At 44.5% G+C, this 22,306-nt stretch overlaps 1 protein-coding gene across 1 annotated transcript in view; it reads right to left on the bottom strand.

Annotated features, from left to right (window-relative positions):
* The window catches only part of LOC138516977 (zinc finger protein 84-like), a 35,479-nt gene extending 14,133 nt beyond the window's left edge, over positions 1–21,346 (bottom strand). The window contains exon 1 of the mRNA XM_069632464.1: positions 21,240–21,346. The gene's annotated coding sequence lies outside the window, so the exon portion shown is untranslated. The remainder of the gene's footprint in view (positions 1–21,239) is intronic.
* Positions 21,347–22,306: the final 960 nt, after the last annotated feature.

Below are 22,306 nucleotides of genomic sequence, written 5' to 3'. Positions count from 1 at the left end.
TTTATGTCTGTGCATGTGTTTCTCTCTACTTCTCAAACAGAGATTAGCTTTCTTCCTACTGTCTCTCACGACGTTGAACGCCGCTGGTCTGGCTTTCTTACGTAGCAATACTGATTCTAAGTGTTCTATACGTGCTAATTCAAAGCTCCCATCATTAGGCCACTGTAAGTCTGATACATGTCTGGTCTGCTTATATCAAATCGCATTAAACACTTTTGACCCTATACCGTATTTTACATACATTTCAAATGCCGGCGGCCCTGCGGGTGGCGCGACCTGGCCAGTTTCCAAAGATTGTCTACCGCAGTGGAAAAATCCCACTAGGCAGGAAGACAATTTCCCAGGCATAGTTAATCCTTACCCTTCTGTTACCCTGGCCGTTTGATCTTGCCAGAGCAACACTCGATCAATATCAGGATGTTTAAGAATCGGTGCTCGACTCACCTGATCAATCAATTTGTCACTCAAAACGCAATTCATCCATATACAGATGCAACCATGAATCGTCGTGATTGCGTGTCCGGCTCAATCTGCCTCGTTTCAGGACCCTTGCCTCGATGCTCCCTGGGCTCTGCTCGTCGATCAGTGATCGGATGTGTAAAGATCTGCAAAGGAGTCTCATCACTTCTACAGGGGCACCCTGAACACCTTTCGATCCCGGCTCGGTGGCTTCGTCCTCGACTCATTTTTGCCTTCGTCAAACTTAACGTATACGATTGAGCAAAAGGGGGAGGGTCCCTATTCGGGCGCAATATTTGCTAGGCCATAAAGACCCCGCATATGGAAACTAAGGCACAATAACCATATACTTTAGTGACACGACAGACACGAGGTTCGATTTCCAAACAAGTCTGGTTTATTTCAAAGTATGCTCAGTCGGCCGACTGGGGTCTAACATCTCGCAACGTGTGTACACAGACCTTGTGAGATGCAAGAGAGCGAGCAACGCTCAAGCAACAATATATATACATAACATGCAATCGTTGAAGGCAATTCAAACCGCCATAATATATCTTTTAGGCTAGGGTTCGGTGATTGACAATCATGACAATTATGACATGTTATTACAAGTCTCTATTCATTCTAAATATACTGATTCTAGCAACAGTAGCAGAGACCGCTTTTTGTTTTGGAGAACATAAAGCTCTTAGTTCAGCAAGGATATCATGTTCGTAGGAGAGAAACATTCCTTAGCACGTTATCTATGTGTTTCTGTTCATGAACCAAGGGTCAGACAGTTCTGAGGCAGAAAACACCAGTCTCCGCGAAGGAGTACCGCTAAAAGAATATAAATCATGCTTTATCTGCCTATTGCTACAGAGTTTGCAAGACAGCCCGCACCTGGGCCGCTGATTAGATGCAGTTTCTGCTCGCCTCAAAGGACTTTGTGAGGGAGGAAAACAATGTATTCCTGTATCGTTTAACATTCCTGTCTGGGTTGGTCTTTCAACATGCAGGCCGTGCATGAGCTTGAAACATAGAATACATTTTGCAAAGCGTTTTGACAGAAAGGAAAATGCAAATGGCGGATATTTCACAAAATGGACGCCCTCTGGTTAAATTGACGGTTCTGTGTCTGCGATGTTTGTCACATGATGCAATTGGTTTCTGGCCAATATAATATACATACTATACATACTATAGGGTCGTTTCTGGTCTAACAAGAGTATCTCTACAGTGCTTACTACTGGGGGCGGAAACAAGTGGGGTGGACTGCTTGTACAAACATTTATAACTGCTTTTAGAGCACAAAGCGGATAAATGGTGCAAATTGGTTTGCTGTGGTGAGAGTATCTCTACAGTGCTTACTACTGGAGGCAGAGACAAGTGGGGTGGACTGCTTGTACAAACATTTATAACTGCTTTTACAGCACAAAGCGGATAAATGGTGCAAAGTGGTTTGCTGTGGTGAGAGTATCTCTACAGAGCTTACTACTGGGGCGGAGACAAGTTGAGTGGACTGCTTGTACAAACATGTACAACTGCTTTTACAGCGCAAAGTGCAGCGCAGAGAAGTGATGCAGAGTGGCTTGCTGTGGTCTGTGGACAGCGTTGGAGTGAAGATGCTGGGAGAAGAATGTGTTGTGGATTCACTTGCGTATTACTTACAAGATGGTACCAGTAACTGTAAGCAGTAAGCATGTGAGGTATGTGCGATCTACGGAGTGAGCCCCAAACGGATACTCTGCAATCTGAAATACTCGCTGACAAAGATGAAGTTGGCTCTTCAACTGCAGGGAGAAAAGTGGGGATAAATAAATGTACTGAAATGACCGGGAAGCAGAAAAGGTTGTGCGAGGGGTGAGCGACTGATATCCCAAGATCACTAAGAGGACTCGTTTCGGAGTGTCTGTTAAATAAGAGGAAGAGTGTCGAAAGGGAAAACCAGCCACTGGAACAATAAACATCAATTCAGTGTGGGAGAAGGGGCAGTTGTGAACAACTGTGAGGGGGCCGCAAGGCAGGGACTCCTCACTGATTCGGCCAATTCAGTTTGTGGACGAGGCAATGAGTTTAGGCCAAGAAATAAGACGCAGTTGGTGTGCCCAACTCCGAGGGATAAAATGACAGTAAGTGCAGGGGAAAAAGCCAAATTAAAAAGGTAAAGGAAAGGTAACGGTTCCTCAAAAATGACTACATCTGGCTTTAACATTGGGACTGCTATTGCAAAACCGAAAAGACTGGAAGACTCCTTTAGTAAGGGGCGAGATAATCAGCCAAGACTAGGATCCATTAAGGATACGAGACCGGAAGTGGGAAGGAAACTGGTTGTGGGTAAGGACAGTAATTTTATCAATGACCGATGTGTAAGGGCATTCAATTTGACTGACAATCATAATTTGTGAGTAGGATGTCACTGGAGACAGTGGCCCAAAGTGAAATGGGAGAAGGGCCGATAGGGCTGACCTTACTTACAGAACATGAAACCAGTCTGGACGAGAGGGTGGGGGGAGAGGTTAAATCGGTGCCTGAAGGGCACTATACCCTGCAAGGTTTACATCATACGTTGAAAGAGCTTGCTGAGGTGGTGTGATTAGCAGCACCAGAAATCTCAGCGCTGAATATCCTTTTGAGTTAATTTGCGAGCTAAAATTGGAGTTTGTTTGTTTTTGTTTGTTTTATTTATTTATATAGCGCTCCAGACCCAGAGGTAAAAGGGCGCTTCGGGACATGGTTACATAGTACATTATATACAGTTTACAGTTATACATTTATACAGTTTGTAGGTAAAAGCACAATTTAAAGTATAAACAGTATCGTCAGACATATGAGAGAGAAGATGGTAAATGCTAGTTTTTATCCAGTGACCATCTAATAACCTGTTTCCTAAAAGACTGAAAGAACTCGATAGATTTGATGTTAAGTGGTATGGTGATCCAAAGGTGGGAGGCAAGGACCATGAAGCTGGAATCTCCAGCTCTTTTTAAGGTGAATCTGGACTCCGTTAGGCATAAGGTATTAGAGGATCTTGTAATTCTGATAGCAGATTTTAAGGTGAATTTGTTGGTGAGATAAGGTGGGGCTAGATGGTTTAAGGCTTTTTATGTGAGACAGATGGTTTTTAGGTCAATTTTTTGTTGTATGGAGTGCCAGTTGCACGATTTTCTGGTGGAAGAGATGTGCTCTCGCTTGGGATGTGTAATGCTGCTCGTAGCACATTATATTGGAGTACCTGTAGTTTATCAATTATGGATTGGTTTGCGCCTAGTATAGACATTTACAGTAGTCCGGTTTGGACTGTATAAGAGCCCTGGCCAGTGTAAGGCAGCTATTAGAGGACAAGAAAGGTCTACAGGCACTGATCAGTTTACCAGTGTAGCCAGTGGCTGAGGCAGTCATGTTAATTTGTTTGGAAAGGTTAGTGTTGGCATCAAGATAAAAGCCAAGGGTTTTCACACTTTTAACAATGGGAATGGTGTTACCATCGATGATTATGCTATTGTAATTGGGGCTGAGTTTCAACAGGTTGTTGGGTTGACCAACAAGGAGAAGCTCAGTTTTCTCATCATTCAGGCAGAGGCCGTGTGTGGCCATCCATGCCTGAATGATGGAGAAGATTTAGTTAATCTGGGTGCCGTCAGCATTGTAGTCACCTGAGAGAGTAAGGAGTATCTGGGTGTCATCTGCATAATTGGTGTAGGTGACACCCAGATGGTCCAGTTTGTCAAAGAGTGGCTTTGTAAATATATTGTACAAAGTGGGCAACACGCAAGAGTCTTGTGGGACACCGCAAGTGATAGGCATAGGGTCCGCTACCACTACTGGTGAGAAAACCCTCATGGTTCTATTAGCCAAGAAGGATTGTATCCACATGACAGAAGAGGAGGAGAAGTGAGCTGCGGAAGATAGATGGTTGCAGAGGATATTGTGATCGACCAAGTAGAAGGCAGCAGAGAGGTCTAAAAGGAGTAGGATGGCGGCGTTACCTTTATCTTTGATTTCATCAATCTGACTTTTGAGGTCAACCAGGGCAGTTTCTGTTCTGTGTTCAGGTCTAAAGCCAGATTGACGTATTCCTAACAGTTGGTTTGTCTCTAGGTAGTCCTGAATTTGCAGGTAGGCAACTCTGTCAAGGATTTTTAGCAAGAATGGGACCGTGGTGATGGGTCTGTAATTAGTGGGTATTTCCGGGTCTAATGATTGTTTTTTTTAGAAGTGGGAGAACCCATGATTGTTTCAGGTTGGTAGGGACTGAATTAGTGGAGAAAGGCAGGTTTATTAGTTTAGTGATGAAAGGGGATAGATCTCTGGCTGCGTCTTTTATAATCTGGGCAGGGCAGCTGTCCCCTTTGCAGTTGGATGGTTTTAGAGAGTCTATATTTTTTGTACTTACGGTATGGTTACCTTTTTGAATGTACAGCCTGAATTAGTGTCAGTGGGCGCTGGTATACTTGGGCTGGTAGACTTGCTACTGGTAAGTTGTTGTCGTGTATACTCTATTTTGGTTTGGAGCCCTGTGATTTTGATGGCAAGGGCGTTCTGGATACTAGTGCACCAGGGTTTGCCTTTCGTGCAAGTATCTGTGGGTGGATTAGGATTTTCTAATTCCTTTAGCATATTGAATAATTCTTTGGTGCAGGATCCTGCCCGATTTATCCTAACATTGTAGGCTTCTTTCTTGGTGCGAATTATCTCCTTTTTATATACGGAGGAGATATTCTTAAGATTAGTTTTATTTTCAGCAGATGGTGCCATTTTCCAGAGTGTTTCTAGTTTAGCTTTCTTTTTTCTCAATAATTTGGACTGATGGCTTAGAGTTCTCAGCTATTAGAGAGGTAATGTCTTCCTCAAAGGCTCCAGGATGACCTCAGGGTTTATATATTAAGTGAATGGAGATCGTGCTCTTGGGAGAGGTTTGCAACTTCATTGTAAGATGCTCACATGATTTTAGAGGAGAGGAAGTGACTGATCTGAGGTCTAAGGATGATTTAAAGATGATAGCTACACCTCCTCCCCGAGCATTGGGTCTGTCGGCTTTAGGATGGAGTATTTGTCAGGAATTGCTAAGGTTAAGTAGGGTCCTGATGGCTCATGTAGTCAAGTTTCTGCTATGGCGAGGAAGTCAAGATCGTTAGTCAGGATGATGTCAGCGATTTCTGTAGGACAACAAGGGACCTGACATTTAGTACAGCTCCTTTTAGGGGGAGTGATTTGGGCTTGTTAGAGGCTATGTCCTTAATATTAGTCTTAGTGTGGGGTTTGGCAAAAAGCTTGCTAATCATAAGGGGGAGTCTGGTGCCTAATCTACTGTTACGGGCTGTGAGGTTAGGGTTGACTGTGACTGTGTTTCCTGGAGGCTTGGTTGTGGGGGGCTTAGTATTGGGTTTGGTGTGGTTGGGCTTAATACTAGGATTGGTGCCCCCTGTCAAACATGGAACACTTGGTCTAAGGTGACACAAAGTTCTATCAGAGATAGCGTTGGCTAAGATGTCAACAGGGCGGTCACTGTCTTTGGTGGTGTGGTTTTTGATGGTAGATAGGTGGGAAGGGTGACATGGTGGGCAGGAAGGGTGTGGGGCAGAGGATGGGGAGTGTCTCAGGCATCCAAGTTTGGCTAGGCCATTAGTGAAAGCTATGTAGTTATTACTGCTGCAAGGTACACTATCTTGTATGACACAGAAGGGGAACATGATGAGTGTGAACCAGGTGAGCATGGTCTTGGCTGAAGTGTGATCTAGGTTGTAGGGCTAAAATAGGCAGATTTGACTTAGGCTAGGTGCACACAAATAGGCAGATACAACTTTGGCTGGGTACGGACAAATAGGCAGATTCGATTTAGGCTAGGTGCACACAAATAGGCAGATTCGACCTAGGGTAGGTGCGCACAAATATGCTGATTGAACTTTGTCTAGAGGCTCACAAATAGGCAGATACAACTTTGGCTAGGTGCACACAAATAGGCAGATTCGACTTAGGCTAGGTGCACAAAAATAGGCAGATTCAACTTTGGCTAGGTACACAGAAATAGTCAGATTCAACTTTGGCTAGGTACACACAAATAGGCAGATTCAACTTTAACTAGGTACACACTGTCACATTCCAGTCTAACTGGTGGTGGTTGCCGCGGATACGGCTGAACCGCCATTAGAATGTTCCACCACGTTCTCCTCCGAACGGCTGCAACGCTCTACAAGGCATAAAATAAGCAGTGTCGTATAGCAATTTACTATGCAATTCTGTAGGTTTGCTAGTTAAATTGACACAAGTGTAGCAAAGGTAGCTATTTAAGTAACCCTGTTAAATGAAAGCATGGCTCACCCTGCATTCCTCTCTTGCCCCCAGCACCACCTTTTTTCCCTCTGTTTACCACAGTAGTCATTTCCTCCACTCTTAAGTGCCAAAGGCCAGTGTGGGAGTGCTAGTCAAGAATTTTCTTTCTTCAAATAATTGCAAGCCAGAGGTAATCGGGTTGACACTTTTTTTTTATTAAGCCAACTATATCCTATCTCGCAAAGACCACTATGTGTTAACTATATATTTTTTAAAGGGCAGTCCTGCATTTCCATTCCTTACAAAATGCATAACTGCTGTATTGCTACTGTGGAACATTGCAGTGTCTCCATGCTTTACAGTGAACTTTAGGTTAGTATATCTAAATCTCTGTGTCAACTAGATTTCATTTTATTGGGGAAGATGCATCATATTGACGAGGGAACACTTTTGAAAATGTACATGAATACACGGCCAAATACTTTTTATGGAAAACATAGTTTTGTGACCTACTGGTTACATATATCTCCAACTGGTGTTCAGCCCATGCTCCTGGACCTTATATCTTTCACCATGCTTTATCCCAGATATCCTGAAAGTGAGATGGCCTCAAACTACAAGTTTCCACCTAGTTTGTCCAGTTCTCTGTCTGCTATGCCATACACTCTGCTTAGTCTCTTACTTTCCTTCCTCTTACATGAATACACAAAACTAACTAGATATGTAGTGATCAATAGTCCATCCAGTCTGTACATCTACAGATCTGCAGCAATATCATCCAGCCTAGTTAGCTTCCAGAGCTCCCTTTGCTCTACGATTACGATTGTCTTGTTGATTATGATTGCCTTGTATAACAGTACAAATATGAGAGAGTTGGCCAAATCGTTTTCAGAGTCTTTTCATCATACCTATTTGTGTCCATTAATGCAGCGACCCTTTTACAGACACTCATCCAGGGCTCTAGTCGTGAAGATTTTATGAAGGGGCGAATACCATTTGCAGGGGACATTTGAAACTTGTATTTAATTTGTTTGTAGTAAATGTCAAATAAAGGTTTCACTGGGCATGGCTGGCCTCTGTGCGGCAGCAACGTGCAAAACCTAAAGTGGGTTTTTGGCGACATGCACCATTTTACAGAAAGTGCATTTACATTTTTTGTCATCTTTTGCCAAGGGTCGAGTGCATTTCTCTTAGGTTGAGTAGGTAAACTAAGTTACTTGACGTGCAAGTCTAGCGGAATCGAAAGAATTTCCAAGGCCTGACTCTTTTTCACTCATGTCTTACTTTAGTAGTACATAAAAATGCTGTATTGTTGCTTGTTTCTGTGCCATTAAAAATATTAGTATACCATTGCTAATCAAATGGGTTTGTTTGCTAATCAAGACCATTTTAATTAGCAAACTCTGCTAATCCATTTTTTAAAACTAATTTATGCCTTGGCTCTAGTGTTTTTTCCATCATGGCCGCCGCTGAAATTACTTAGTTCCTGTTATCCCAGTGGTCGGCGCGTTGCAACAGTCCGGATCGGCTTTCTTGCTCTTTTCGGTTCTGACGCTAAGTATTCCTACTGTACCTTCTGCTTCACACCGAAACTCTTTTTCTTGCCCTCTCTTTTACTCTCGCTTTCCGCCTTGCTCTTGTTAGGCTTTTCTTTCAGTACCCTCTTTTCCGTGTGCCTGTACCCTCTTGTTCTATTTTCTCCCTCTACTCACCTGTTCTCTGGGGCCCTCTCGCTCCCTTTAGGTATGCATTTATTCTTCTCACTCCTCCTTCTTCAGTTAGGCTCCCACTGCTCGCTCCAGTTTTTTCATTCTTTGAACTCCAGAGCTGACTCCACTGCTTCAATTATGTTTGCCTTCCTCTTTACTCCTGTTGCTTAGGAAGGTTTCGGCATTTGCCCTACTGTCTTGTGCCTACTTACCATCGGAGCAGTATCTCCCGGTACCAATTGGAAGGAGACCAGCTGTGCTCGCTACACCCTGGGTTTTTTTTCTGCCTTTTTGCTTTTTCCCCCAGATTGCCTGTGCCCGGGGCTGGAGTCGTGGTGTGGTTTTGTGCTAAATCCACCACGGCTTCTACCCGTGTCTGGTCACCCACACCAAAGAAGGAAAATAATTATCTGGACCACCGGCAAGGCATCAGCGAAACTACCACCTCGGATTCTACAGGTGAGGAGAGTGGTGCTGAGAGTGGGGGTGAGGGAACCACACGTCTTGGGAAAGAAGGTCCTTCTGGGGAGTCACAGGACACATACAAATAGGCAGATTCAACTTTGACTAGAGGCTCACAAATAGGCAGATTCAACTTTGACAAGGTGTATACAAATAGGCATATACAACTTAGGCTAGGTGCACATAAATAGGCAGATACAACTTTGGCTAGGTACACACAAATAGGCAGGTTCAACTTTGGCTCAACTTTGGCTAGGTACACACAGGTAGGCAAACTAGGTGCACACAGGTAGGCAGTTTCAACATTGGCTACGGAATATGCAGATCTACTAAGGTTGCTATTAGAGAGACTGTATCCAGGATGCAAGAGTCTGGATACCCCCATGGGAGGGAATCATAAAGCAGTAATGCATAGTGGCCTGATAAGGCATGAATTTAGGCTCAGTGCAGCAGAATTCTAAACCAATACTGTAGAAATGGCGTAAGAATGGGGCGCACAGTGGATGGGTATCAAAGGAGCAGTGATACATAAGGACTTGGTGTGTCAAGGGACTACGTAACACAATGATTGGGGATTAAAATGCGCAAGATCAAGGATGGCACTAGCCAAGAGTGGAAGTCTAGATCGTACCATTAATGCAGGTGGTGTATTTAAATGCAGCGCGACAAACTGTTTACCTATATACAGCATATGCACAATGCTAATGAGTAGGAATTGCGTCCATGGGTGGCTTTGAAAGTCTGTAGGTCGTAGCAGTAAGTGGGCAGGATAGGAGTTTGCACGTTGGCTAAGAGAACTGTGTGGATTCAAACTAGGTGGGACTTGGGGTTAATGAGACGAGCAGTAATACAGTGGGAGCCTTAGCATATGACTCATGTTAATGACTGCAAGGGAAGGGCTTTAAAGTTAGATGGCAGCACGCTTACCCAGTCAAGCAGTGTTGGCGGCAGGTGAGCGTCACGGAGGGAGCAGGGGTTGTGGCCCTGGGCTCGACGGCTCCTGACAGGCTCACGACAGGATATGGTGCCTTTGAAAGTGTGCCTTTGAACTGTGGGCCGGCTTAGAAACCTGCCGGCTTGCAGTTGGCCAGTAAGTGTATGCTTGCAGCCAATCAGGAACAGTTACTGTCCCTGATGTGTTTCCTCATATGGAAACAGAGAGTAAATAATACAGGCTGCCATTTTGGATTGCCGATGTCCTCGTGGTCTCCACTTCGGTGTACTCCAGTACAGTGGAGGCAGAAATGAGTGGCATGCAGCCCACCACAGTTGTAGTGGCGAATTATGGAGGGGCTCCGGCGAGCAAAAAAGATTATTTCAGCAAGGCGCTTCAGACTTCAGATAATGGCGCAGTGAGGCAGATTGCCTACCTTCTGAGGGGAACAGGTCTCCTGGCAAGGCACTGCTCATGCAGTGGGAAGGGGGAGCTCCAGCTCCTGCTGGGGGAAGGCAGCCAGATGTCTCTCAGGCTCACGACAGAATATGGTGCCTGTGAAAGTGTGTTGGAAACACAAACTTTCCAGTGAAATAAAAGTCTGTTTAGAGGAGGTCAAAGGGCATTGTAATGCTTTAGTGAGCAATCGGGATCATGTGAAGGTGGCAGTGGGAAGGTCCACTCAGCAGGTAGAAGTGGCGCCTTCTGAGGTGCTTATACATCAATAAATTGTGTTTCAAAGAACCCACAGAGCAAAGGGGAAATGGGAACAAAGGCAAAAAAATAAACAGATGATCAGGGTGAAAGGGGCGGTCCTACTAGGCAATTGGGAGCATTCAAAACGTGCAGGGAGAGATAAACGGGGAAGGGGGTAAGTGCCAGGAATTCCACAGAGAGAAGTGCCAGAGAGTTTGTTGTGTGCAACAGTAAGTGCCTGGCAGAGATTGCTTAGTACGGAGTGATCGCCTGCCAAAGTGCAGCCCTGTGAAAACACAAGCAAGTGGGTGCCTGAAAGCAAGTGCTGGAATGCATGGAAGGCTGAAGGTGATTGGGGGAAGGGAGGTCAGGACCCAGAAAGGCACATAAGGTCTCAGGCCACAAATCTCAGCTACTGTGGGGTATTAGCACAGGAGTGAGAGGGGGGAGGAGGGGAAGAGAAAGTCTTGAGGAGCGTCTTGAATTTGAGGAGAGCCGGCTCAAGTCAGAGAAGAGGGGGGAGGCTGTTCTAGAGGAGGCCGAGAAGAGAGATCTGCCACCAGCTTGCTGCTTAGAAAATAGCCTGACACGCAGAGAGTTGGAGCCGGAGGAGCGTAAGGATCTGGAAGGAAAGTATTTGGTGAGAGCAAGTTGTAGATACATTGGTCCTCGGACCCAGACAGCCTTATGGATGATGCAAGAGATTTAAATGTGATCCTTCCAGCAATCGGGACCCAGTGGAGAGATTTTAGGGCTGGAAAGATACAGTCCCTGGGCTTGAGGTCAAGGATAAGTCTTGCAGCTGAAAGTGGTCATTCCCCAGAAATTACAACCCAAAACTCAGAGTAAATGAACACACCCCAGTAGGGAATGAGACCAGTAGAATGATTGTGAGTCAAAGAGTTGCTTTATAATAATAAATGTGGCATGCAGAGGACTCTGCATCTCCGAGAGCACTCTGCAGAAAATAGAGAAACATCACATTTTATCTAAAATACACATCATCTATGACAATATTCAGATGTGTTACTTGGTGCCATTTCATTTGCCCAGTTAGATAGTACAGTATACAATATATGTGACGATGCCGTTTGATTGGCCGGTGCTGAACTTGTTGCTTCTTGTGGCATGTGGTTCAGCTGGGCTCATCTGGGGGGTGAAGGTTGTGCTGCGTCTGTGCCGTTGTAATTCTAACTAATCTAAACTACACAGTGATTGCATGTAAAACGTAAACCTTAGGAGAAAAATGGAGGGTCATCTATAAATCGTGAGCAAACATGCACATTCATGACCTAGGCCTCAATTGAGACAGGGGTGCGTGGTCCAGGCGCCTTATCTGAGCGTGTCATTCTAAGGTTCATTTGCCTAGCATTTTGTGGATCAAACAAAGCATTGACAGGTGTTAGTACATGGACAATATATTATCACACTGGATTAGTTATACGCGGAGGCAATCTAGGGTGTCCCATGGGAAAGGTTCCCACCAACGGCTACATGAAAGGAATGCATGGAGCGAAGGGTATACGGACAATAATTCCTAAAGGAGGGAGTCTACAGAGCAGGAGCATGTTTTGTGGAGACGGATGAGTTTTGCATGCCGGGCCTTAGCCCGGTCACACACAGGGAAGTGATCTCAGAGGAAGAATAAGAATACAATGTCAGTTTGCAACAATTCGTGCGCAAGCTTCCGTGAGAACAGGACAGCCGTGGCACGGCGCAGAGGAGGAGGTGGGGGTTGGCTGGGCTGACTGTGCGCTGTGCTTGCAGAGGGGAGACATGGCTTATTAGCAGTTTTCGTGCAGCCTAGTAAAAAGATGGAGTCAGGGGCACACAAAAATGGAGTCTGGAGACGCATAAAATGAATTGGATATGTGTCATGCAATGGCTTCCTTGCTCCGTCACCAGGAGCAAAGACAAGGGACGTTTCCAGCAATTGAATGAGCATAACATTCTCTTTGCACGGAATGTAGGGGGGTCAAAAAGACTCTTCCTCCCTTACACAGCCCTATTCCCGACAAGCTGGAGGGGACTAAGAGAGGAAGAGGGTAGATTAAGGAAGAGGCTTTTGCAGTAGTCAAGCCTAGAGAGTACCAGAGCTCTAGAGACATTGAGCTTCTGGGGAAAAGTCAGGAAAAAAGGATACCTCTGAGGAAGAGGGGATGAAAATGAGCCTTCTTGGCAAGGTCCGAGATGTGAGGGAGGAAGGAGGATTCGAAGATGACTCCAAGGTTTCTGGCTACAGATGCAGCAGAAGGGGAGAGCCCATAGAGGGTGGCCAGAGTGAAGGGAGGAAAGAGGGAGCGGGAGTCCCATTAGGAAGGACCTCAGTCCTGCTGGCATTGAGGCAGAGATCAATGGAGGCACACCAGGACTGGATAGCGGATAGGCAGTCGGGAATGGTCAAGGAAGAAGGGGGTGCATCCGAGGGAAGTTTGAATAAGACTTGGGTGTCATCTGCATAACACTGTGTGGGGAGAAAGTGGAGGTAAGGTGAGCAAGCAGAGCAAGATAGACGTTAAAGACCCAGGGTGCGAGGTTAGAGCCCTGGGGAATACCATAGATGGAGATAGGGGTAGAGGAGGAAAAAGAGCCCAGGATGACCTGAGAGGGAAGTCAGTGAGGAAGGAATTCAGCCGGTCCAGTGCCCGCTCTGAGATACCAAGGGTATCGTGGAGCTGTTTTATGAGGATGCAATGGTTCCCTCCATCCTAACCCAGGCATCCCTAAACGCTAGGCTTTCCAAAAAGTGATCAGTTGCACCTACTATCTAAGACTAGCTATCCAGGAGGCAAAAGGCCTCATCTATCTCGCCCCCTCTGGGGATTCTCTAGGGGTGCAATCACCTAAAAGTCCCCATGGTATCTCAATGGGAAAATTAGGAGGGTATGTTTCTAGTGTGCCAATGTTAGAAACCCTGGTTCATGCCCTCAGTCACTCCCTTTGTCTCCTCTCCCTGAACTCACTGCTACCTTGATTCTACTCTCCCTCTCTGTCTCACTCCCTCCAGTTGTCTTCCCACTCTCTCTCTTCTGTCCAGCCACTGTTCACACTCTGTCTAAGCTGTTCTTTCCTCACCAGTCGCCTCTCAATGCTCTACTATACACTACTCTCCACGCCCCTCTCTACTCTTCCTTGTCCTTTCTACTCTCCCCTCTCCACTCTGTTCTCACACTCATTTCACTCTCCGTCATGCCTCTTATTTTCACTCAAATGATCTACTACTCTATATCTGGCCTCTCTCAGTCTACAATACACTTACTAATTCATCACAGCATTCACCCAATCACTCTCTCACTACCAACACCACACCTAAAAAACTCCAGCACAATCTCTGCAATGCTCCGCTCCACCTTCCATCCACTGGGTCCCTCGGTTCGCTTCCACTCCATCTGACCACACCCAACCTCCGCCTCCACTCTGTTTGGCTCTTGTAGAGTTTCTATATCCCCTGCAATTTCTTTGCCTTCCTTTAGGTTTTCGTACCCCATTCCATTGGTTGCGTTGTTCATCTGGCTTCCTGGGCCAATCTGGGCTTACCCGTTCCCCCGGCGTTAGGCCACAGCACCTGGAGGATTCAAAACCACAATCCAGGCATGCCCTCTTTCTAGGCTTATGAGTCTCTCTGGTGTGCAACCGAGATGCCACCTCTGATATTCAGTGAGATCACTGATGTTGTTTGGACATTCCATTTGGTTGGTGATTTCATTTTTTAATTCGGTATGCAGGGGAAATGACTTTAGTAGTTGTATGGGCTTCTGGGACTGGTAGTCCTGCAACAGAACAAAAGAAATTCTGGCCAGAATGGTGTTTGGCGGGAACTGGCATGGACAAAAGAACTATGGATAACGTGTGGTATGGGCAATGCTACCTTCTCTCGCATGCGTGGACACTCTGGATATTTTTTTTTTAATTAAAATGTTTTGTTTGATTTTACAAACTTTACATTTAAAATACTTTTTCAGGTTCATTATTAAACGATACATTTGTTCTGTGCATTACAACTCATTTTATGATCTCAATCCAAAATTCAATTATTGTAATGATTAGCCATTGATCGTTTCCTTTTAGGAGATTAGCCCATCTTTCTTTAGTCGTCTTCGCTTTGTTCGCGATTCTAAAGAAGTCTCTGAATAGTTCTCTTTTTTCTTTCAACACAGGACACACCATAATTAGATGGAATAAGGTTTTTGTTATTTGCACTTCTTTACAGAATCTACAATCAGAATCTTGTCAAACCTTGCTACATAGTACCTGGTTGGTAATATATTTAGGCGAAGTCTCAGAAATAGATCACAAATCATTCTGTCAAGAAAATGACTTAGATATTCTGGTAGTTCGTTTAGAGCTCTTACCTCTATATCACATTTGAGGTAACGTTTGTACGTTTTTTGCATATCTACCGTTTTTTATCCAGTCGTTTTTTAATTTTCGTTTCGCTTGCTGAGGTCTCTTTGTCAACATTTCTTCTGATATTTCTTCAAATTGTAATTTTCTTTTTATTGTTGTCCATTTCGAAAGAGCTACTGTTTGAAATGCTTGGTCTTTTTAGTATTTCTAGTGACGGGATCTGGTCATCCGAAATGATTTTTCTATAGAGGTCCATCTGTTTCCATGAGACTATAGATTCAATAGACTGTAGGCCCAATTCAAATCGGATCCTTGCAATGGGAAACGATTTTGGGAGAGCTAGCGTTTTTCGCCAGTATAACCATTCTAGAAAAGACCAATTAATGACCTTCTCGTTGATTAAGGATTCACTGGCATAGGTTATTATTGGAACTACTTTTTGTCTGTATAATAACGTTGAAGCCTTTACTGAATATGTTCCATATTTCAGGTGAAAGAACCTTCCTGGTCAGAGCACCCAGATATTTTATTGTCTTTGTTGTTGATATTTCTTTATTTCCAAGCAAAGTTTTTATGGGATGTTGGATTGTCCGATTTTGAATGAACAGTTTCATGACCTTTGTTTTGCTTGTGTTAATTTGCAAGTCATATGTGCACATATACTCTTGTGCTTTATTCAAGGATTCTTGTAAGCCTTTTATGGTTTTATCTAATATTATGATGTCGTCAGCATAGATTAATGTGTGGATAGATTAGTTATTAATCTTCTGAGGATTTGCTTTCAGATTTTGTATTTGGTCTTCAAAATCGTTGGTATATAGATTATATAAACAAGCAGCTAAAGGGCATCCTTGTTTCAATCCGTTCTGAGTAGGGATGGATTGTGTGACCATACCATCATTTGTTAGGCGAACTCGAATAGATGTGTTTGAGTATAATTGAATTATTGGATTTAAGATGTAAGTAGGGCAACCCCATGATGTTAGTTTCTCCCAGAGTTTATGTCTGTGTACGGAGTCAAATGCCATTTTCAGGTCTATGAACAGGGCATAGACTTGTTGGTTTCTTATGCTTGCTTCTGCTTTTATCATATTCAGTAGTAGTAGATTTACATTGGTTCCAATCTTTGTCACAAATCCTGTTTGTCTTTTCGCTTGCTTTCCGTTATTTGCTGCCCAATTGTTCAGTTGTTTTTGTAAATAGCTTGCAAATAATTTTCCCAACGGGTCTAGAAGAGCTATTGGTCTGTAGTTACTTGGCTTCTTTCGGTCTCCTGTTTTGTAAATAGGGATTACAATCGCAACTATCCAGGTGTAAGGGATTTCTTCTCTTTTTTCTATGAGTTGCAATAGATGAAAGAAGAATTTTGCCCATTCTTCCGGTGTTGCTTTAAGAATTGTGTTTGAAGGCCTGTCCGGGCCAGGAGCTCGAGATGGATTCAAGGCTTTAATTTTGTTTGTTATGTCCTCCACGTCCCAGTTAAATTTCCAAGTGCACTTGTTGTTTGCTATGTTTGTTAACAAGTTTGGTGTTTTGCTGTTATAGACTTCTTGATCATGTTTAACCCACGTATGAGGTTCCACCTCTTGTATCATTGTTTGTTGGGTAGAATTGTCGGTCATCATTGATCATAGACTTTTCGTATTTTTGTTTTGTAAAGCTCTCAGAATCGCTTCGGCATCATGTTGTTTCATTATAGACTTGTTGGTTTTTAGGAAATTTGAGTAACTTTGTTTTTCTTTTTTATTTGTTTTTCGAAGTCAGATTCTTTCTTTAGTTTCAATTGTCGTAGTCTTTTTTGATGCTCTTGTTTTTTTTGTTTGATTTCTGGATTATATTGATGGCTATAGGACATCCTAGACGAATTCTTAGATTTTACTTCCGGATGTTTGTATTTTTCTAATATCCATCCATAATTCAACTTTTCCTGATCCTTCAACGGGGCTTCTTGAAATGTAGAAAGTATTTCGCGGACTTGGTGGTTTCGTATTATTAACTTATTCAGCCCATTTGATACTTTTCTGGTAAGTTTATTTGCTCATTGATAGTTTTTTGGGCATGCCATGAAATTGAAATTTGATGATGATCGCTTGCATCATTTGGAGTGTTATTAGTTGCAATTACTAATTTCTGTAAAGTTTCAGAGGCAAATATATAATCAATTATTGAAGTGGAGTTTTGTCCTGTCCATGTCGAACATGGTATTCCCTTTGCATTCACGGGTTGGTCAGTTAATGTAATATTACGGATTCTCAATTCCTTCATCTATTTCCTTGCACGGGGAGACATTTCTTGCAGTGTAAATTTATTGCCTTCTTTATCGCAAAGATGAAAATTGAAATCACCAACTATGATGAAATCGTTTTCGTTGTTAGATCGCGCGATGGAATCAATTTCCTCACATATGGAATCGATAAATTTGTTGTCACTAATTGCAGTAGGGTTCCAATAGATGTTAAAGATTGGGATACATCTATATTCTACGCATTGTGTCATATGTAGTGAGTTATAGGCTGGCATACTGATAGTAATGTATTGAGACCAGGAATTGATGTTCTTTCTTGCAGTTATTGACCACATCGTGTTGATTTTCATTAGGATTAGCATCTGATGCCGGTCTGCCTATATTCGAGGGTATTGCGGGATTCAGCCAAGTTATATATCCCTCACAAAGGACCTCATCGGTCAACCAGGTCTCTTGTAGGGAGATTATTTCCGAATCTGCTAGAGTTATAGAGGGGTTTTTCAATAGATGGTTATAACCCCTTGTGTTCCATGATGTTAAGGATATTTTATTTGAGTCGTTGATTTGTCCTTCGGTTGTTATAGGTATGTTTTCCTGGATCGTCGGGTATGATTATCTTTATCAGCAACGTTATCTTGTTTAGAAGTACTTAGATGATCACATCCATATTTATTTTATGTATTTGTACATTTATAGAGCGCCCCACGCCCTGAGGCATCTGGGCGCTTACTTAAGAATATGGTTACAGTTGTTTCGTTTGCTGTGGGAGTTGGTTACAGTTGTACCACGTAAATTGCAAGCTGGTTAGATTGCACATAGTTTGGCATGGAATAAATACATTAATTGCAGGATTATAACTTTACATGTTGGTTAACTGTGGGCGTGGGATAAAAACATACCATACCAGGGTACTGACAAAGAAATTGCAAATAGTTTGACAAAGAGTCGGAAGATATGGGAACAGGCAAGGATGTGAGTGTCAATGCCAGCAGAAGCAAGGTTACTTTCTGCATGTCGTCCACACTCCACGTGCTGCCCTGCATTACCACCACACTCCTCAACTGAGGGGAGCCTTCTCCAGACACAGGCATCTCGAGCCATCATTTCCTAAAATGGTTTAAGTGGGCAGTACATTAAGTGCTTTAAGTGTGCCGCTGCCAGCCGGGGCCGAGCCCCCAGCAGTCTCCAAAAACTGAAGCTGAGCTGGGGCCCCCTCGGTCACACCAGGCTGCGGCAGGACATAATCCCGCCACGGCCGCAGCATGTGTTGAGCCCGCTGCAATGATTAAGTCAGGCAGCTGTGACTGACAGAAGGGCCAGCCAGCCACAGCTGAGGCCAGCATGTCTGTCAGTTACAGCTGCCTGGAGGAAACACACATGTACGTGTTTATCTGGAAACAGGCAAGGCTGGGGGGGTACTGCATTCTTTAACAAATCAAGGTAAATAACCCCCACCCCCTTTAGAGACAAGTGTTCTCTGGGGGAGAAGGTAAGAGGCCAGTGCCATCTCATCCACGTAACCCCCTAAAGGGGGCAATTCTTATGCTGATGGCAGGCTCCTGTGCATGACACAGGGTTTGCCATCAGTGGGGCTCGGCCTTACTAATGACGGCTGCTGCACCAAGGGAGGGGGGGGGTTATATGCACATGTGGCTGGGCCTTCAGTGCTGACTAGGGGTGGGGTCCAAGCATACCCACCTACTCACCAACTATTTAAGGGGATTCATTTTAATACTCATTATATATGAATCAGGCTTTTGGCGCTGCCTAAGAGCAGCTTCTATTACACAATTCCGTATTGACATTTTCTCTATCTCATAAAGATACAAATTCGGGTCTTCCTAGCAAAGATGAAACCCTGTGCCTGTTTACAAACAGAACTCTACAGCAGATGCTTTAACCCGGTCATATTTTTTTCAGATTTGCATTCCACATATCGGCCCATGTATCTTTGCACAGACAAAAAGTTGAAAGATAAGTGGGTAAAGTATATGGTCGGAATAACATGTGTATTCAGATTGTCCATCAAATCACAGCTTGCATTGTGTGTGGGAGGCAACGCAGTTGTGTAGAGTTGTTGTGAGGGTTGCCCGCCACAGTACAAGGGTATACATGGGCTCTTAGGTTGGGGAGGTTACACGCTATGGTCATATGTGTATAGAGGCAGGGTACGACGTCCTTTCATCGCGGGATGTTTTTTTCGCTGGGTTTTTTGCTGCAACATTTTTTTTTTTTAAAAACCCATCTCTTTTTTTAGGGGGGGGGTTAGTAAATTATATTTATGGGGTGTGGGTTTTTGGGATTAAATACAAATTAGAGAAAATGGGGGGTAACCCCCAAAAATAAAATTAAAAAAATGTGATGGGGTTTTTGTAAAAAAAAAAAAATTGCGGTCAAAAACCCAGCGAAAAAACATCCCGCGATGAAATGACATGGAACCACAGGCAGAACGTGATGTGATCGGTCATGCATGGCTACTGACTCACTGCGTATCATGTTGAGGCGGGCTGTGGGGCGTTTGGATGCTTTGTTCAAGCAGGATGCAAGGAGATTGCTGCAGTAGGGTGTGTGTCGCTGGAGGGCATTTAGGAAGAAATCTGTTTTGACACCTAGAGATTCGGTTGGATGGACATTCCTTTGTCCATGTCTTGCTTCTAAAGGGTACATTTAAATCACTCAGCCCAAGTTTCCTTGGAAAGAAGTAATGTACTGGATGTTTGTGTGCATGCGCAGTAGGATTCCCAGATATTTCATATGCGTTTATGGCATAACCTGCTTTTGGAGATTTTGTAGACAGGGAGAAATACAGATGTAACTATGTGCGTCCTTAGAGGAGGGGGTGGAATGGACGCAGCACTGAAAGATGTTGGAGTGTTTGTATGTCTCAGGAACGTCTGGTGTGAAGGAGCAATTCATTCACGCCCCCAACCCGCCAACCCTCCCCCCAATCTACTTCTCCCCCCAATCTAATTTTTTGAGAACATAACAAAAAAACTGCATGACCAGTACAGATGCAGGAAACTCTGTTTAAGCGCTCTGTGGCAAAATACAGGTAAACCTCGTATTTTGCATACGGATTGCACCAACAGAAGTGACTTCACAGAAAATGACATTTCAACAAGCATCATCAGTCTTTGTGACATTAGAATAAGTTGCCATACGTAAGCCAAGTGGCAAATAACTGCGGTGCACAATTCCTAAATTGCTCTAGTATTATATATCGAACAACTCTATAGTCCTGTGTTTTAATAATGGCAATATATATCAACATAAGCTATAATTTACAGAGCTGCAGATAAGACACAGCACAATTAAATGATTTGCCCAAGATCACACACTTGGTACCAAGCAGATGGTGCTGCGATATGCAGTTAGTTATGCAGGCCAGATCACCCATGTGCATTTTAACATGTTCTTCTTAGGCTAAGCTCATCAAATCTTGGACCACACCCATCAGGCAAGCTGAGAAATGAGGGTCCCAACTCAATTTCTTACCCAACATAAAGCACTGAGTACACTTGAAAGACCTCCTAGCTTGCTGGGCTTGTGCTGACCTAGCTGGCAGTGCTCCTGCTGACCTAGCTTGCTGGGCTCATGCTGACCTAGCTTGCTGGGCTCGGGCTGACCTAGATAGCAGGGCTCATGCTGACCTAGCTTGCTGGGCTCGTGCTGACTTAGCTTGCTGGGCTCGTGCTGACCTAGCTGGCTGGGCTCCTGCTGACCTAGCTGGCTGGGCTCGGGCTGACCTAGATAGCAGGGCTCATGGTCCTGGCTTGCTGGGCTCATGCTGACCTAGCTTGCTGGGCTTGGGCTGCCCTTTTAGTAAAATCTGCCCCTATAGAAATAGATATTGTGCAGTGACATTGACAGCTTTGCAATGATTCTTATCTGCAGGGTAAAATAGAATAAAAAGAACAGGCAGGGTGCTGAGGAGTGTAAGTGACCGAGAGGAAGACCTCTGAGAAGATGAAGGCCCAGAGACAGGCAGAGGGCGAGAGGAGAGGCCAGAAAAGGAGGGTCCGGGGAGAGCAGGAGTGTGAAAAGACAAGGAAGGGAGATATCTGGGGCAGAAACACTCCTTCCTGGACCTTAATGGATGTGATGCTGAAATTAATGGGAATATTAAACCACTGACCTTCCCAGGCCCAGCTCTGCAGATAAGGAGGATCCGGGGCGTCGGTGACCCCGCGGGGGAAGAGGGACAGGCCATGAGGTGGGCAGTGTCTGCACTACGCATGCCCAGTAGTTTAACACTTTATACTGCGCATGCTCCGCAGTGCAGGATTCCTTGTTGGATCGCGTTCAGTTGCCGTGCCCTAAACCCCAATCGAGAGAAGCAATCTCTCCAATGCGCATGCCCAGCTCCTTTACAGTCTCTTCAATGCGCATGCCCAGCTCCTTTACACTCTCTCCAATGCGCATGCCCAGCTCCTTTACACTTCATACTGCGCATGCTCCACAGAAAGATTCCTTTTAGACCTGCGATCCGTAGCCTTGCTTCAAACCCCCAATCTAGAAATGCGCATGCCCAGTACCTTAACAGCATACGCTGTGCATGCTCCCCAGGGAAGGATTCCTTTTAGTCACGTGTTCAGCGGCCGCGGCTTGAAACCCAGAGATGGGGGAGGCTAACCAGGGCACTTTCTATCCAACTTGGTGCCCAGGGCGAAATATCAGAAGGCGCCACTCCCCCACCCCAACTGGCACACGTCACTCCCACCTCTGGGGGGGAGCGGGGGGTGGAGTTTGTGGGGGTGGGGCGGTGTCTGAGGAGGCGGGGTTTAGAGGGGGACGAAGCTGGCAGTTGACCTCCGATCAAAGGAAATGTACAAAATAATAGTTTAAAACGGCAATATCAAACATTCTGGCATAACAATAGTGAATGGCCATGTGCAACTTTTGGCCACTTTTGTATTGGTGCCCGATTTATGCCACAGTCCACCGTGGCAGACAGTATGTAGACGCATACAATTTGGCCACAGCATCACTCACAAACCACACTTTTGCTCCGTACACGAACCAAGACAAGACAAAATACACAGGGTCACCGGAGCCAGCACATGTCAAAATCCATCCTCCAGAAAATGCAGCACATCACACAATATATAATGTATCTGATGTGCTGCATTTTACAGAGGCCAGACCCAAACGTGTGCCGGCTCTGCAAGATCCACTCCACAATCCACTCCAAGCAGATATCCA

This window comes from Ambystoma mexicanum, chromosome 6q, assembly GCF_040938575.1.
Source record: "Ambystoma mexicanum isolate Mex_15411 chromosome 6q, UKY_AmexF1_1, whole genome shotgun sequence".
Taxonomy (NCBI): Eukaryota; Metazoa; Chordata; class Amphibia; order Caudata; family Ambystomatidae; genus Ambystoma; species Ambystoma mexicanum.
The sequence above is the reverse complement of the archived record's forward strand: the minus strand, read 5'-3'. Positions and strand labels throughout refer to the sequence as shown.